At 38.4% G+C, this 17,652-nt stretch overlaps 1 protein-coding gene across 6 annotated transcripts in view; it reads right to left on the bottom strand.

Moving 5' to 3' along the window:
• The window catches only part of abr (ABR activator of RhoGEF and GTPase), a 178,746-nt gene that overhangs the window by 32,218 nt on the left and 128,876 nt on the right, over window positions 1-17,652 (bottom strand). The gene's annotated exons all lie outside the window — the stretch shown is intronic.

The raw sequence follows: 17,652 nt of genomic DNA, 5'->3' as shown, positions 1-17,652 counted from the left end.
TTAACCAATCACAGCGCACCATTCCACACATTGCGGCGCTTTGAATACACATGGAATCCTAGTTTTCATCATCCACTTTGTACTTTGTGATCAACAAACAAACAAAAACTAAATAATACTTTTGATGGCATTGATAAAACCAGGGTTCTTGCAGGTTTCAGCAAGTTAAATTTAAGACCTTTTTAAGACCTTTTAAGACCATTATGAGTAAAATTTAAGACCAACACGACACATTACTAGAAGCATACGAATGATCTCAGAAATTCTCAAAACGTTCTATTTTTATTGATTCAGTTATGGAAAAATATAAAATAAACACACTATTAAAAAAAATACTCAAAATACACGGAAATACATTATGCTTAACCCTATTAGACCACGAGTGTTTGCGCCGACAATTCATGATTCATGGAGACTTCAGTTAGTTTCTGGAAGCTCATAGTAAGCCATTGAAATACATTGAGTTAGAGGCAGAGAGCTGTGATTTTTCTTAATTAATAGTCAAGAAATGCATTGGTTTACAATATTTATATATCACACTAATATGTGCAAGTAGTATTTTTTATAAAATTCTATCAACAATGTTTTTTACAAATAAAATCCACTAATAAGAGATCACTTAAACTAAGGCCTAGTCCTGGCTTAAGCTAATCCCTGTCCAGGAAACCACCCCATAATGTTTATGCATGTTTATCTGCATTAAGAAAACGAAATTGACCATTAAAAGGCTGTTCGTAGTTTATTATGTGTTGCTAACGTTATCCACAATGACCGTTTCTCAATCCGAAGGCTATAGCCGGAGGTCACATTTTTAGGTCTTATTTCAGAATATTAACATTAAAATTAACTTTAAAATATTGATTATTATTTTTTGTTATTCGTAAATTGTTGTAATATGCTTATTATGACTTGCGAATGTAATGCTCAGTTAACTTATTTAATAAACCAGGCTTGATAATGTATGCAGCAGCCATCCTATTCGACCTCCGGAAGATAAAGCCTTCAGATTAAGAAACGCTCTGATTCTACTGCTATTCATTTAACCGTAACTCCTGAAGCATTTGCGCTATTAAAAAGTTTGAATTGTTCTTAAAAGAAGACAATTGCGCTTTTTGACAATATATGGTTTATTACGGTACTTTCTTGCTTTCCGTCCGCCAATCGCTGCTGTTTGTTGAGAGCTGAAGGTGAAGCGCGTTAGGTTCGAGTGCATTGCAGCAGAAAGCAATATTAAAGTCAAAGAAGTAAACGCGCTTTGAGCAGTGAGGTAAACAAAATCCTCCAACGTGAAAACTGTGTAACACTAAAGTTGACTCACTGTTGGTGGCTTGTGACTCGCTGGCCCGACTGTTTAAGTTGATTTTCAATAAAGTTGATTTGATTTCCGCTTCTGGGTCCTCTATGTTTCAGAATCTGGCTAATACTCAGATAAGCCACGGGCTAGTTGGTTAAATTAACCCAGAAAAGATTTTTGCTTACACAAAACTAAGTTTAAGGTTTGTTTCTTGCCCAGCCCACAGTATACAGTCAGACAACAATACCTGTAATATAGCTAATGGCACGATTTGCGTGGATTATGACAAAGTGCGGACGCCGGTTTCTTTTTTTTCTGCCTCCGCCACTGATTAGTTCTTCAGCGTTTTAAATTACTATTTTATTTTCTGCGGACAACGCTTTTCGGGAATGAACAGAGGTAAGAAATTTAAGACTTGGTAAATTAAATTTAAGACCTAGGATAAAAATTGTGGCGTTTTTAAGACTTTTTAAGGCCTTAAATTTAACATTCTGAATTTTAGACTTTTTAAGTCTTTTTAAGACCCCGCGGGAACCCTGAAAACCTGTGGTGGTTTTGTGTGGCGAGGAAGAAACGTAAGCCACTTGGGGCGACAGAAAAATGCCGGCTGTTGCTTGTTCTCACACGACAGAATCAAGCTTCTGTCATGCTAACACATTGACCCCAGGGGATCTTATGAAAAACTTTTCATTATTTTACTCGAAGTCAATGAAAATGGAGCAGGACCAAAACATTTTACAGCTGATCGCTGTCAATAAAGTTCAGCGACGGCGTCCCAAGGATGACAGCAGCAATGACAGTGTTCTTAATATGACAAAGTAAGTGTTTTGATTAATCCCATTAATGTTTATTTTTTTAATCAGTTTATACCACTAGTCAACTAAATGAATATAACATGGCAAAGATGAATGCTCATTTATATATTGATTCAATACATTTATAGCATTTTGAAAAAAAAAACTTAAAAAAAAGAAATTCTGAAAAAAGATTCAACTTTTATAATAAATCTTTAAAAATCAATTTATGGATTTGAATTTTTAATGTTATTATAACCTAAAGATGCTATGTGAAAGTTTGTAAGAGAAAATGGTGGTTTTCATCTCGTCACTTTCTTGGTATAGAAAACACGTTTTTACCGAAAATAGTCAAAATGGATTTATTGCATTTTGGAACCAAACTCTTCATATACACCTACAGAGTTACGGCAGTTTCACACCGCATGCGCGAACAGCACGACAGCGCGTTCTCGCGTGGCAGGAGCGTCGCTGAAGCAGCAGTGCTGCTATCATTTCGGCGTCGGCTCTATTTTTGCTGCGCTGCTCACGCTCAATTAAAGTGACAGTGACAGATGGTTTAAATGGTCGTGGATTGACGCTAAAAATTGTCATTTTACAATAAAAGCACGAGTGTGTTTGAAACAGTCATGACTTTGAGCAATTTAAAAGAAATCAATGAAATATTAAAACACTGCCAGAAGACTGCGTTCATTCACTTTCTGCCCAGCAAATGAGTCCTAATCTATCTTAAAAATCTTCAGAGAAATAGATTCATCTATAAATCTAAATCTTATGCTTAAACTGTTGAAGGGAAACCCGATCGACTGCTTCATGCTGTCAATCACTGAGTGACTTCTTTATTTTATCATAAAACTTCAGAGAAACAGATTTTATAATGTGCCATGGGCTTTTCATGTCTATAATTGTGTTTTGTGTCTATATCTGTCATTACACGGACCAGAACAGCACGAAAACAATGTGGATTAAACAAATCACAGTTATATATATTACACTGACCTTCAAAAAGCGTCTTGAAGAGGTTTTGCTCATAAATGCATGTAAAATAATGTAATGTGAACTTGAGATTTTTATACTGTTATTTAAACTGCACAGTATGCGCTGCAAACGCAGCCGGTGTGAAAGCACAATGGCCATGCGCAGCAAACGCTCTCCTCACGCGCTGCTCATGCATGCGGTGTGAAACCAGCGTTAAGCTCCTTAACTAATGAGCGTCAGCATGACACAATGTTTGTTATGTAAGGATAAGAGCTTCAAAAATAGGAGCCCAAAAAACATCACATAGATGCGGGAAAGATTTAGGGCTGAAAAACTGCATAAAAAGATTGTGGTTGGAGTGCTATTCAATCTCTGCAATATGAAGGTTAACAAGGATGTTCTTACGTAGGAGTGCTCAGCCTTCCGATAATCTCATTAAACTAGACTTGTACATTTTCTAAATAAACTTTGGGCGTTGTTTTAAAACTTACAACCATGGTGATAGGATCTTCTGATTAGTTAATAAAGCAATGCTACTGTAATGTCTTGCTATGAAGTTGATAATGTGCCCTCTCCAAACCTATGTAATGTATAATATACTGAAATAGACATGGTTTGGTCTGTATTCAGAAGATGGGTTTTCTTTGCCACAAAAAAAAACTGAATTCAGCTCCTTTGGAAGGTACTAACATATCTCTCATCATCACTAAGCCACACGATTTTAATCATTTATATCATTCACAACCGTAGCAGAAATGACATGGGTCAGTATGATCAATACTTATATTGATGTTTGCCTTTAAATTCCTTGAAACTAATTAGTAGCAAGTCTTTTTAACTAATTTATTTAAACATAAAGAACACATGAGTGTACCTGGGCACATGATCAGGATTACTAACGCAGTTAACCCCTGGTAGAAGGTCATGTAATAACCCCTGAGGTCAAGCCCTGGTGACCTCTCACTAGGAAATAGGGGCACAGGATCGGAAATGGCCCCAATCTTTGTTGGATTGGCAGTGAGAAGTCCAAGGGTGAGAGGTGAATAAGAGTGCATGTGTGTGTGTGTATGTGTGTGTGTAGGTTACATCATACCTGAAAAGCATTAAAATACAGCAAAATACAGAACGTTTGCGCTTGCAGCCCTATGTTACATCAATTGTTGCTAATTTGTTCCCATTGAAAACATGACATCTCATCTGTGAGGCTGATTAAGATTCATCTTCAAATTTTAAGTATATAACCATTCCAACAGATCTTTTAAGATAAAGTGTGCAAATTAAATATGTGCTGGGATATTGTGAGTTCCACAGCAATGACAAAACGCTAAAACAATGAGCTCACAGAGTTACAACGAAGGACAAAACACAACCGCAAAACAGCAGGTCAGAAAAGATCTTGATCTACTGTGTTTCGGCCGCTTGTCTCCCTTTATCACAAGGGGGTCTCCGGATGCACGTTCAAACAAACTTAAACTTGAAACAAAATAGGATCTTCCATCCTTCTAAATAAGCTACAACTTAAATATCTAATTCAACGGTGTATGCATATATCAATGGTGTCCCATTCAAATCTTTTTTTTTGCAAATAGTCAAAATTGACTAGACCATGAATTTGTCCATTTGAACCATTACTCATTCTTTCTGACCAGGCTTTGTACAGATTGCTGGTTTCGGGGCTACCAGATATCTGTCAGTTCAGTGCAGCAAACAAACTTTGTGCTTCAAAATAAACCTTCTTTAAAGGAACACGCCGACTTTTTGGGACTTTAGCTTATTCACCGTATCCCCCAGAGTTAGATAAGTCCATACATACCTTTTTATCTCTATGCGTCTCTGACGCACCCACTGCTAGCCTAGCTTAGCCCAAAGACTGGTAGTAAATGGCTCCAGCTAGCATACTGCTCCCAATAAGTGCCAAACGCCAACGTTTTTCTATTTATATGTTTTGATTTGTATAGTTAGCAGTGCTTCAACTTCTGAGAATATAGTTCCCAGTATGTATACGGTTAAAGATGGCTGTGTCTCATATGACCATGTTATTTGTACACGCTGTGATTATTCAAATCACACAACATATAAATAGGAAAATGTTGGCGTTATTTTGTCACTTATTGGGAGCAGTATGCTAGCTGGAGCCATTTACTTCCAGTCTTTGTGCTAAGCTAGGCTAGCGGTGGGTGCGTCAAAGTTACGGGGCGCACGGAGATGAAATGGTGAATAGGCTAAAGTCCCAAAAAGTCGGCGTGTTCCTTTAAAGGATTACCAGTGGTTTCATACAAGTAAGGGATAATGTAGAGGCAGCCGGTAGTTATTGGGAAATAAGCCCCGACAGTGTGATCAGGACCCGACGCGAAGCGGAGGGTCTTGTATCACACTGAAGGGGCTTATTTCCCAATAACTACCGGCTGCCTCTACATTATCCCGCTTATTACACGGCTACTTGCCACATAAGAAAAAAAACTGGACATGAATATGAATTTGAAACATTTTATTGGCATATTTGTTTTAAATTAACATTTTTATCCTTCCGCGAAACTTTGCACAGATGCATAAAATGATCGTAATACCTTATTAAGATCCTCTGCTTCATACTTGTCTCCATTTTTTTCTCTTTTAGCCAGTCTTTGAGAAGTTTTAATGCCCATTCTGTATTTTTTTGTGTGTTGGCTTCGTAGCTGTCATGCTCTATTTTGTCAAGTTCAGTCTCAGTAAGCTCTCTGTGTCTTGTCGTGGTTGTCGAGTGTTTGTCACAAGATGGCGCCAAACAGACAGTAATCTTTATTGATCTTTATTGGCGCGGAGCGATTTTACTCGTGCAAGTAGTCCGGCTATGCGTTATTATTTTGGAGCGGTTATTATTTGAAAAGAACGAACCTGCAAATGTTTCAACTGACCAATCAGAATCAAGCATTCCAGAGAGCCGTGTAATAAGACGCTGTAACTCAAGCACAGAAAGCTGACAATCTTTTATTATGTAGCCATAGGGTCAGGACCTACAGTTCCATCCTATTGTAGACACCTGCCAAAGATAACCAAGGGTTTTCTCTTTCACCAGGACTTTTATCAACAGATCTAGGTAAAATACAAGAATAAAAATCTGTCTCTGTGTTTTTATCACAAGGGTGAGCAATTCCAAATGGCTCAGATTAACCCAATCTTTCTGTGGCGCCGTCTGAGTGTTTATTTGGGTCTTGACCCATTTGGATTTCTGGGTGCAAAATAAAATAATGCAACCCTTCAAGGCTACCCTCAGACTTAGATTTAAACCACCACATGTCTAAAGCCTGATTTATACCTTTGCGTCGGACCTATGCCATAGCTTCTATGCCGTAGGCTACGTGCCAATTTTCATTTAATCTTCAAAACATGTAAGATGCGTCACATTTCCGGCTGACGTCAGAGGTCTTCGGCCAATCACAACGTACTGGAAGCTGGCCAATCGGAACTATGAGCTTTGTACAAAATGAGAGCGTTTGAGAAGCAAGAGATATCTGGAGCAACAATAATGTACGGTATGTGGAAAATAATCATGTGTTTTTTAAACCACGCGAACACATTGTATTATACCAAATACACAAAATAAGGTTGTTTTTAGCAATGAAATAGGAACTCTTTAAAGGTCTTTAGACCAAGAGTGAACAAAAAAGTTGAAGTATAAACTTGGCTTAAGTATAGATAACCTACAACCATAAAGTGGTTTCCTGTTATGCCTTGGCGATAGAGTTATGTGTTGTTTACATTACAGTTCAAAGGTCAGATAAGAAGCATCACCCTGGATACTCAACCCGTCACCCCAATTCATCTTGAGCTCCATTTTTCTCGTGGGCTTAGCAGAAGGCTAAAGTTCAGGTCTTGTAATCTTAAGTTTGCCAAGAGGATTCGTGACTATTTCACCATTGTGACACTAATAAGGGCTCTAAACCTCAGCATGTCGAGAGGTTTTGTACGGTAAAAAAGATGTGCAAAATGACATTTGAAAAATCGACTGGTCAGTGGGCAATAGACAACCACCATGACCCATCTATACTGTTTTAGTAAAAGCAAGGAGGTAAAATGTAAAACCAACATTGTTTAAAACTAAAAAATGCAATTCAATCATTGATGATTTCTTTCAGTTTCTTTATAAAAGTGACCATATAAGGAGTCTAAGATGACCTATAACCAAAATTCATACGCAGAACTCCCATAATACCAATGGATTCTGAATTATGCGTGTGAGACGCCTCTACTGAAAACAAGCCATGGATATCTCGGCATGACCTACACTGTTGTGACGTCTAAAGGCGACACCTAGACTGGAGGTGACTCTTTATCTTTGAGGAGAAAAGCCTTCATCCATATCAGACACATATCACAGAGCTGTCATCACACAGCACAGTATGTCCCATAAGAGTTAAGTTAAAATTGAAGACTAAAATGTGCAGTGCCAACTCTTATAACAACCTTACAGTGCTCAAGAAACCTGATCAAATTAGAGCTGATATTTAAGGATTACTTAAAGGAAAACACCACAGTTTTTCAATATTTTACTATGTTCTTACCTCAACTTAGACAAACTAATACATACTTATCTTTTTTCAATGCGTTCACTTAATCTTCGTACAGCGTTTCATGAATGTCTTAGCATTTAGCCTAGCCCCATTCATTCCTATGGCTCCAAACAGGGATGAATTAAGAAGCCACCAAACACTTCCATGTTTTCCCTATTTAAAGACTGTAACATGAGTAGTTACACAAGTAAATATGGTGGCACAAAATAAAATTTTTGTTTGGAGCCATAGGAATGAATGGGGCTAGGCTAAAACACATTTATCAAGCGCTGTACAAAGATTAAAAGTGCACGCATTGGAAAAAGATAAGTATGTATTAATTCATCTAGGTTGAGGTAAGAACATAGCAAAATGTTTTCCTTTAAGGAAAATGGCAGGTGTATAAAGAGGTGAACTTTAAGAATGGGGTCATGCAATATTTAACATTGCTTACAATAGAGAAGCCAATTACCTTTGTCTAAAAAAAAAGCTTTTAACAATTCTTTCGATAGTAATTATTACAAGGTGTTGTTTAGGTGATTTAAAGCAATAACCTCACGGATAAATAGTTAATCCTTATTTACAAGGGACTGTAGTTGCAGATAAGAGATGCTTAATGCAAAGCTAAAACAGCCTCTAAGCCTCAATTTAGCCTCGATTAGCATTAGAATCACCTGTACAGAAACGCTGACTCTCAACTACTATTAGATGTTGTATATAGAATAGTATCTCTGCAAAATATTCAATGTTTATGGATTAAACGTCACAGAAATATTAACATCTTAAACCAGAAGGCAACGTCGCTGTCACTATATCCAAGGAAGGAAACATCAACTATTGCTGCTAGGCTTGAAGATTCGGCCACATCTGGATGACAGCCACTGTACATAATCCATAACCACAGGCACAAAGTGTTCCTCTGCTAAAGTTGTAGGCAGGGACTTGATTTAAGGACAAGTCGTTTAGCAGATGCTTTTATACAAAAAAACTCACGCCTACTATACACAAATATGCAAACGCTTCTAGCTATGGCATGAAGTCATTCATAATAGAACAACATTAGCATGAACACAAGCTTTCAGCGTCACGGCGAAAGGGCGTCATAGCTGGCACTATTACAGTATATCAGAGCACTGAAAAACAATTTAATGTTTTTTGTGGAGTGACTTTTTATGCTCAGTCTGTGTGTGTGTGCGCGCGTTTAAGTGCACTCAAAAGTGCACGCACGGAGAAATGCTAGCGAACATAAAATCTTTCTGTTCTTGACAGGGGACATATAAACAAAATGATCGTCACAGTATTCTTATTTTATATAGATTATTTGTATAGATTAGGCAGAAACCAGTCCGTGCTTATCTTAAAGAGACAGTAACCTCAATGAACCTACTCAAGTCTGTGTCATTAATGTTAATCAAAAAACCCATGACAAAGAGAAGATCACTTCTGCAGCTCTAAAAATAATAATTAGAATGTTTAATTATTCATTTTATGTGATTTCTATAACTTATGCTAATTTTAGACCTTAATTAATGTGCAACTTTGTTATTTTTTATAAATGTTTGTAATTTCTTTATTTGTTCTTATTAGATATTCCCATCCCTTTTTTTTGCTGATCCGAAAAATTATCCAATCCGTGCCTCAAAAACCATAATGTGATCCGAATTGTGAGTTTTGTGATCCGTCACAACCCTACTATACATCTATAGCTGTGACCCAATTCAAAGGCTGCGACCTACGAATTCTAATGCTACATACCCACCAAACGCGGGGGAATCGCGTTACTCACTGTAGATTACTCGCAGGATTTAACTTCGTGTCATGCAAATCTTTTGCTAGAGTTGAATATTTTTAACTTTGGCCAAGATATGTTTGAGGCGAATAGGTGTGTGTTTTCGCGGTAAACGTGCCGCCCATATTGCGTCATTCGCATCGCCCCGTGCGAGGACGTGTCTGATTACATGTGTCTTTGCATTGACATTGTATGTAATCTACTTGCACAAATCGCTGAACTTGCATTTGGTGTGTATGCCCCATAAGACTGATTGCGTCACATCAGTGCGACTTAAGGCTTGTAAGTCTGTCCCAATTCAAAGGCTGCGACCTTCGAAGGACGAATGCTACATACACACCAAATGCAGGGCATCGCGTTACTCGCTCTAGATTAATCACGGGATTAAACTTTGTGTCATGTGAATTTTTCACTAGAGTTGAATATTTTCAACTTGAACAAAGACGTTTTTGAGGTGAATAGCATGTGTCTTCGCTGCAAATGTGCCACCCATATTGCGTCATTCCCATCGCCCCGCGCGAGGATGCGTCTGATCGCGTCTTTGCATTGACTTTGTTTGTAATCTATTCGCGCAAATTGCTAAACTCGCGTTTGTTGTGTATGCCCCATAAGACCGTTTGTGCCACAGTAGTAAGTCTGTCCCAATTCGAAGGCTGGTTGAATGCGTAGTTATTTCTCCATGCTGCTAAGGATAGAATGTATCCTTCACAGCGAGGCAATCCCAAGATTCATTGCACGCATGTGATGGCTGAATATGACGGCTGGATATTTTAAAATAAACATTTAAAACACTTAAAAGTGTTTATTTAGCAGAAAAAAGTTTCTTGTCACTGCTTTAGTATTATATACCGAGCCCCTAAGGTGACATTGGAGTAAAAAAATCTAAAGTTTAGTTTCATGTGCTCACGTAAAACTTTCATGGGCTCACGTGAAACTTCCATGTGCTCACGCAAAACCTTCATGTGCAGAATTTTTTTTTTAAGTTTAGTTTCGCGTGTGCACATGAAACTATCGCGTGTGCACATGAAAGCGAAAGTTTCACGTGCGCATGTGATAGTTTTACGTGCGCATGCGAAACTAAACGTGGTAGTTTCACGTGTGCACGTGATAGTTTCACGTTTCCACGCAAAAGTTACACGTGCGCACGCGAAAGTTACACGTGAGCACGCGAAACTAAACTTTATTTAAATTTTGCTCCATGTCCTAATAACTAATGCTAGGGTCACATAATAATACACACAAAACTGGCCCTATAGTACAGTAAAGTAGTGTTTGTAAAGAAATAATAATCCCGCAACAACCTCCTGTGTTCAGGACACAAATGCACAAGCTCACAGCTCATTCCTTGTTGGATTTGTACCAGCAACCTTCAACTTATTGGCTCTCAGCTTTGACCACAATTCCATAACATAACCAAGTAGATTTTTACTGCTGTGGTTATGTGGTCATAATCTGCAACACACATCATCTGTGACAGTTTCCTAGCCAATCAATAGACAAAAAGAACATGCTGGACCCAGGCAAGGAGAAACTGAGATAGAAGGTGGACAGGCAGGAAATTAGGAGAGAAGGAAAGGAAATGCTCGGAGCGCCAAAGCAGAAAGTAAAGTATGGAAAAAAGATGAGAATAGCAAGAAGAAACAAACATAGGAGAAGATCTGAAACTAAAAGAGTGGAGACAAAGCGTTCTGTCCTGGTTCCTCGGAGAACAAAAGAAGAAAAGACAGAAGAAAATCTGGCAGTATTAATAATGGGAAATGTGATTAGCCGGATGGTGAACAGAAATGGCTGCCTGGAGGCATCTGTGTGTGAACTCACCAAATCTCCGGGACAAAAGAATGAAGGCCAGCAGGAGTGCCAAAATGCGCTCTCTCTCTCTCTCTTTATATCAGTAACACATCTACAATGACTAAGATGCTACTTGACTCTGTCGCAACTCAGTATATCAACTTAACTTGTATAGTGAGCCCAAGTATGAATGTGACGGGTTACATTCCGAGCATTAACTGAGCCCTTTAGTCTTTCTCATCTGCTATCCATAAAAACCCAGAGACTGAGCATGGGACTGCTCTGGCTTCATTCGGTCACTTCTAGATCAAACATCTCTGGTTTTCAAGCAAGACACACGGTTTAAAGATGTCAAGCTAAGCACTTGGATAAACACGCACTGATATTTCTCACCCTTCTCGTACATGCACAAAACACCTCTTTTTGAACCGTTTCAAGTTGGGATATTGGATATCCTGTACTTGATTTGATCTAAAAAATATAATTTAAAACATAAGCAGAAGATACAAAAGAGATTGAGAGATCATGGACTTATGCAAACCACAAGCTGAGTAAAAACAGTGTTATGTAACTGTTACCTTTAGAATGAGGGGCACACAGATTACCATGTGGTAAATCCAAACAATAACAATGGGCTAAGTCTTTAAGCAGAAACAGACGATAGAAAGCAGGTACAGTAATGCAATTTGTGTTCATTCATGACAATTCATGACATAAAACAAACTCATAGAGAATTTGAATTAAACGAAACATTAACATATACAATGTAGTAGAATTTATGAGAAATTACTGAGCCCCTAAGGTGACATTGGAGTAAAAAATCTAAAGTTTAGTTTCGCATGCTCACGTAAAACTTTTGCGTGCGCACGTGAAAGCGAAAGTTTCACGTGCGCACACGATACTTTCACGTGTGCACGCAAATGTTCACGTTCGCACGCAAAACTAAACTTTATTTAATTTTTGCTCCATGTAACTTTAGGGGCTCCGTAATAAATGAATGCATTGTGTATATATTTTTTATTTTACACATTTTTTTTACACTGAATTTCTTGTATTGTGTGTTCCTATTGTGTATTGAGGTATTGCGTATTGTGGTAAAGTTGATGTGCTTTTTGTGACATTTAAAACAGGGCTATGTTGTGTCTTAGGTTTAGGGTGTAGGCTCATAAGTAGTTCAACTGTTTTGAGCAATTGTTTTTTTATGTCTATGTGTATTTGGACCCTCTTGAAAATGATATGTTGCATCTCAAGGGGCTATCCATAAATAAATAAATAAATAAATGTATTTATTTATAAAAAATTTTTTTTTATAAATAATGTCATAGAACTGGGGCAACCCATCTTGCGCCCCCCCCTTCCAATTTAAGAACCACAGTTATGTTATTTTTTTAAATCGATGTAAGTGATGGGGGTAAATTAAACATACAACAGCTTTTTGTAAGGTTAACAAACATTAAATTATGAAAGATTAAGAAATATAAATATAAATGCCTTAAATTTTAAATGCAAAGGCATGGCCAGACATTGCCTTCCTTTCATTGTCATTTTTTAAGAGCTGTGGTGTTTCATAGAGGTCAGTAAATGAATGCATTCATTTTGGACACTGTCATGATGTATTATTGGACATGCTTTCGTGTGTGCAGGTGTATGTGTTTTCCCTGAGGAATCTTTTCCAGATCTCAACGTGAGCGGGTGGAAGTGCGGGTGGAGGGTAAATTACCCCCTAACTGATTTATGTTTTTGACACACTGACACATTGCTCATTGGACTGCCTGCCATCTCTCTCTCTCTCTCTCTCTCTCTCTCTCTCTCTCTCTCTCTCTCTCTCTCTCTCTCTCTCTCTCTCTCTCTCTCTCTCTCTCTCTCTCTCTCTCTCTCTCTCTCTCTCTCTCTCTCCCTCTCCCTCTCCCTCTCCCTCTCTCTCTCTCTCTCTCTCTCTCTCTGTTCTCATTTTGATGTGCTCTTTTCATTGTTCCCCAGTTGCAACCTCACGGTTGTGACACACAACTCCAATTGAATATTTTGCATTCATCTGGGGGTTAAACTATGCAGAGAGCCATTCATTTCACAGAGACGTCCCGAGTTGTTACTGTGAGAATGCCTGAGGAATAGATTTACTCCGATATGCCAGTCTGATGTTTAATAAAAGCTTTTCCAAATTATACTACTGTATACAGTCCAAATGTTTTTGTAAAAAAGCTGCAAGACCCCATTTAAAATTTGTGTATCTGCTGTTTATCCAGTTTGCGAAGTAAAGGGATAGTAAGACCAAAATTCATTCATTATTTATTCACACTCAATTTGCTACAAATACTAAATTTTCATTTCACAGGGTCTTAAATAACAAAGTGAAGCTTTGTTTTTTTTAACTGTGTAGATACTCCAGATGGACTTTATCACAACTATTTGTTTCTGCTTGCGATTTTGCCCTATTATACATAGATGGAGTAAGGTGATGATGAGGTCACTCTGACGGTAACAACTCTCCGATTGAGAGGAAGCTTTGCTTTGTTGAAGAGATGTTAGTGAATGACTGTTGCTTTAGGGATCCAGGTTGTTTATGTAAGTGCTGATTTACATCAGTGATGTGGAAGGGAAACTTAATGTTTTTCTCTTCCGGAGTTTCGTGAATCCCTTTAATCTTACTCCTGTAAGTGCTTTAGGCAAGGATACTGGAGTTGGAAGGGGGATGAAGAAACAAAGATTAAGAGGGTATGTGTTTCTAAAACATAGTGGATGAGGCCTATTAGTGATCTATTGCTTCTTTTCTCAATCACTAAAGGAAAACAGAGAAAGAAATGCTTCAGAGATGGTTTTACATATCCATTTACAACCCTGGGATTCGCCTTAAGAATAAAATGGTCTATTATTACCTTATTTGAAAGGGTCATGAATAATAATGAGCTCTGCTCTGATTGGCTGTTTCACAGAGCAGCTTATTTTAGTACTGTAGCTCTGTGTGTGTGTAAACAGACCTTGGGCCCTATTTTAACGATCTGAAACGCAAGTGCGAAGCGCAAAGCGAAAGTGACTTTGTGGGCGGATCTGTTGCTATTTTCCCGGCGGGAGAAATAACTCTTGTGCCAGGCGCAAATCAATAAGGGGTTGGTCTGAAGTAGGATCATTATTCATAGGTGTGGTTTGAGCGTAACGTCAAATAAACCAATCAGAACGTCATCCAACATTCCCTTTAAACGCAAGTGCGCAAGTTCCATGGCGGGTTGCTATTATTATGACGGATTTACCAGGCGCACGCCAGGAGCGGTTCACAGCCGAGGAGACCGACTTCTTGTAAGAGCATTCAAAGACAGAGAAGTTGTTTTGTATGGGGATGGGAGAAACCCGCACAAATCAGCGTCGGTTAAACAGGCGTGGGAGGAATAGCCGCAATTGTCTCATCGGCTGGCATCCCCAGGACGTTGCGCCGCAAGCACTACAATGATGTCAGGAGACGGGGGAAGTCCAAGCTTGCCAGCATAAATCGGCCATGCCGTGTAACGGGAGGTGGATCTGCCTCTATACAGGACCTGATGCCAGCAGAGGACATCGATGCGTCCACCCTCACCGCTGAAAGCCAAGAAACGCTTGCAGTCCAACCCCAAAGTACACTTACAAATCCAGTTCACATACATTAAGGTTTCTTATGAAAAAATTGTAATTATTATTTACATAAAATAAACGTAATACAGCCACACAACAAACTTAAGAAAATATTTTAATCGTTATTTGCATGATAATTTTTTAATGCAGCCACACAAAATAAATAAAAACTATCACCACAATGCTCACCACAATGATTTCCCTTATCTCATGTGTTAATATTTTTTATTGTAACAATTTATGATTTGCAAAAATAACTGTTGCATCTGTGTAGATTAGATAAGCAAAGTGTGTGCGCGTTGTGCACGCTATACATTATGGTCAAGCATGCGCCCTTAAAATAGGATAATGAACAACGCGCAATGCGCCACTGACTTTAGACTAGTTTTTTTCTGGTCAGTGGCGCAATTGTTTTTTGAAACTGCAAAATAGCATCAGGGATGGTTTGCGCCGGAACACGCCTCCTTTTTTGCGCTGAACCGCCCCGGGAGCACAAGTTCATTCCCTAGTTTGCCGACGTGCGTCTGTGGAGGGAAAAACCCGCTGTGCGCCGGTGCAAAATACGAATGATACATGCGTCACTGACAAAGTCAATTGCGCTGGGTGCAAGATAGGGCCCCTTATGTTTAAGTCTGGATCAGACAAAGATACAGAATTTGAAGGATAATCAATTGTTTGTTAAAAGATGTTTTTGAGGGGTAAGTTTTTTTCACTGTCATGTTGAACTTGCTAAATGCATTAATTAGCATATAGCATTAACTAGCATACAGCGCTAACTTAACAGTAAAAAAATTTGTTTTTAGCATTGTAACAACATTGTACTTAAAGGAACAGTATGTTGGATTGTGGTCAAAACTGGTACTGCAATCACATAACTGGTGGCCAATACACAACATGACAACATAAACATCAGTTGAGGGTTGCAACTCCACTTTTTAAATAACAATATCCTGGCCTGACCAATGTTGTCAGTGATATAAAGATTTCTTAATGTCTAGTGACATATCAGGGCCATTTTATGATTAATTGATATACATTTTTCACATACTGTTCCTTTAATTTAATGTGCAATTAAATGTTAGGGGCATATATCTCAACTGTAACATCACAGACACCCACAGCCAGCCACTAGCATCAGCTGAGCTCGGCTAATTAATGATTTACATGCAACAAATCTGTCCGTCCAATTTGTTATTGTTCGCACCCCACAGCGAGCATGTGTATGTATCTGGGAGCGCTATAAAACCCCCATCTGTCAGGGCTGAGATTCTGGGCCCTTCTGGGATTGTGAGAAATTGGAGAGAAAGTGAAAGAAAATCTGACGTATTACAAAACTACACGACGGCCAGAATGCTGATGATTAATGACTAAATGGATTATTTACATCCAGAAACATTTGTGTTTCACGCATCCATGCACAGCCAGTGGAAAAACGACAACACCATATGCATTAACACCCATTTTGAAATTGGGCATAAAGCAATAAACTCTCAAAAATGCTGGATATTTACAATCCAGTATTGGGCCAAAAACAGACGAACCCAGCTGTTGGGTTAAATTAACCCTGAAAATGTTTATTTTTGTAATAAAATAATCCAGTATTTGGGAATAAAACAACCCAGGTTGAATTACACTACAACACAACTGACTGGCTTCATCGCTTTTTGACCCAATGCTGCGTACAGTGCCTGCGTGACACACTTTTGTCATCAGAAAAGTGCATGTGTATTGTACGTGCACCGTTGAATTTTTGAAACCCTGCATACATTGTACGCATAGGTCATGCATAGCCCAGGAGGTGCATTGCATTTTGTGGCAAAGGACAGTAAAGGTCGATAACCACGTCAAGTAACCACAACTTTTCAATCAACCCCTTAAAGACTAATTTGACATGCTATGTCTGTGTTTGTAGTTAATGGTAACACATTAGACAGGTATTGATTGATTTTCCATAAGTAATCTGAAGGCTGGTGAACGCTTTCTTCGGGCCTTCACAAATGGAACAGCACTTAAAGGCTTTTTAGTGAATAATAACTGATCAAACACCCAGGGGTCAAAGGTGATTTCCCAATGGTCCCAAGCCAAGGAAATATGTTGCAACGAATGGCTTAAGTGATATTAATGGATCACGCCAGCTTCTGGCTCAATCTCTCTGAGCGACACCAAGCATCTGGGGTTCGAACAGCTGGATAAAGCAATTAAAAAGTAATGGTTGGCAACCAACATTACAGCGACTTGGCGAACTTTTGTTTAATTTATCTGCATTTACAATATCTGAATTTCACTTATGAAAGTGAACTGCTATGACCCACTCCACATCTCATGGGGATAGATCTCATGATTTACTACATTAAGTGCCTTACGGTATTAAATGGCATAATAAACCCTATTGACCTAACATTATCGGTATAGTCATTGAATCTATCAATACTTTATAGACTTAATTTGTCATTGACAACTAGCTTTGTTTTATTAATCTAGAATATAAGCTTTTCTGTCTCTAATAAACTTGACTAAGGGTATATTAAAAGCAGAAGGAGTTGCTACAATGTGACCATTTAAGGATTTTTAAATGTATGAGCCAGAAAGTTGTTAAATAAATCTGGATCTCTCCAGGGAGGCAAGGGAAACTTTTTGGCTCCATTCACCTCAAACAGAGCGGTTAAGAAAACAGAGGCTTATAGGGCAAGATTTAAAGAGAAGATACTGTACTGTACTCTCCCAACTTCAATTCATTACATAATTCAGAGCATTATAAGTTTGGAGGATTTGTGTTTTTTTTAAGATAGTCCATATGTTCGATCTCATTGACAATCATGAACCAGCATGAGGTATTACCATGGTCCAAATGACCAAAAATGTGCACAAAAACATGGTAAT

This window comes from Paramisgurnus dabryanus, chromosome 5, assembly GCF_030506205.2.
Source record: "Paramisgurnus dabryanus chromosome 5, PD_genome_1.1, whole genome shotgun sequence".
In the NCBI taxonomy this organism is placed as follows: Eukaryota; Metazoa; Chordata; class Actinopteri; order Cypriniformes; family Cobitidae; genus Paramisgurnus; species Paramisgurnus dabryanus.
Note: the sequence above shows the minus strand (reverse complement) of the source record. Positions and strands in the feature narration are given on the sequence as shown.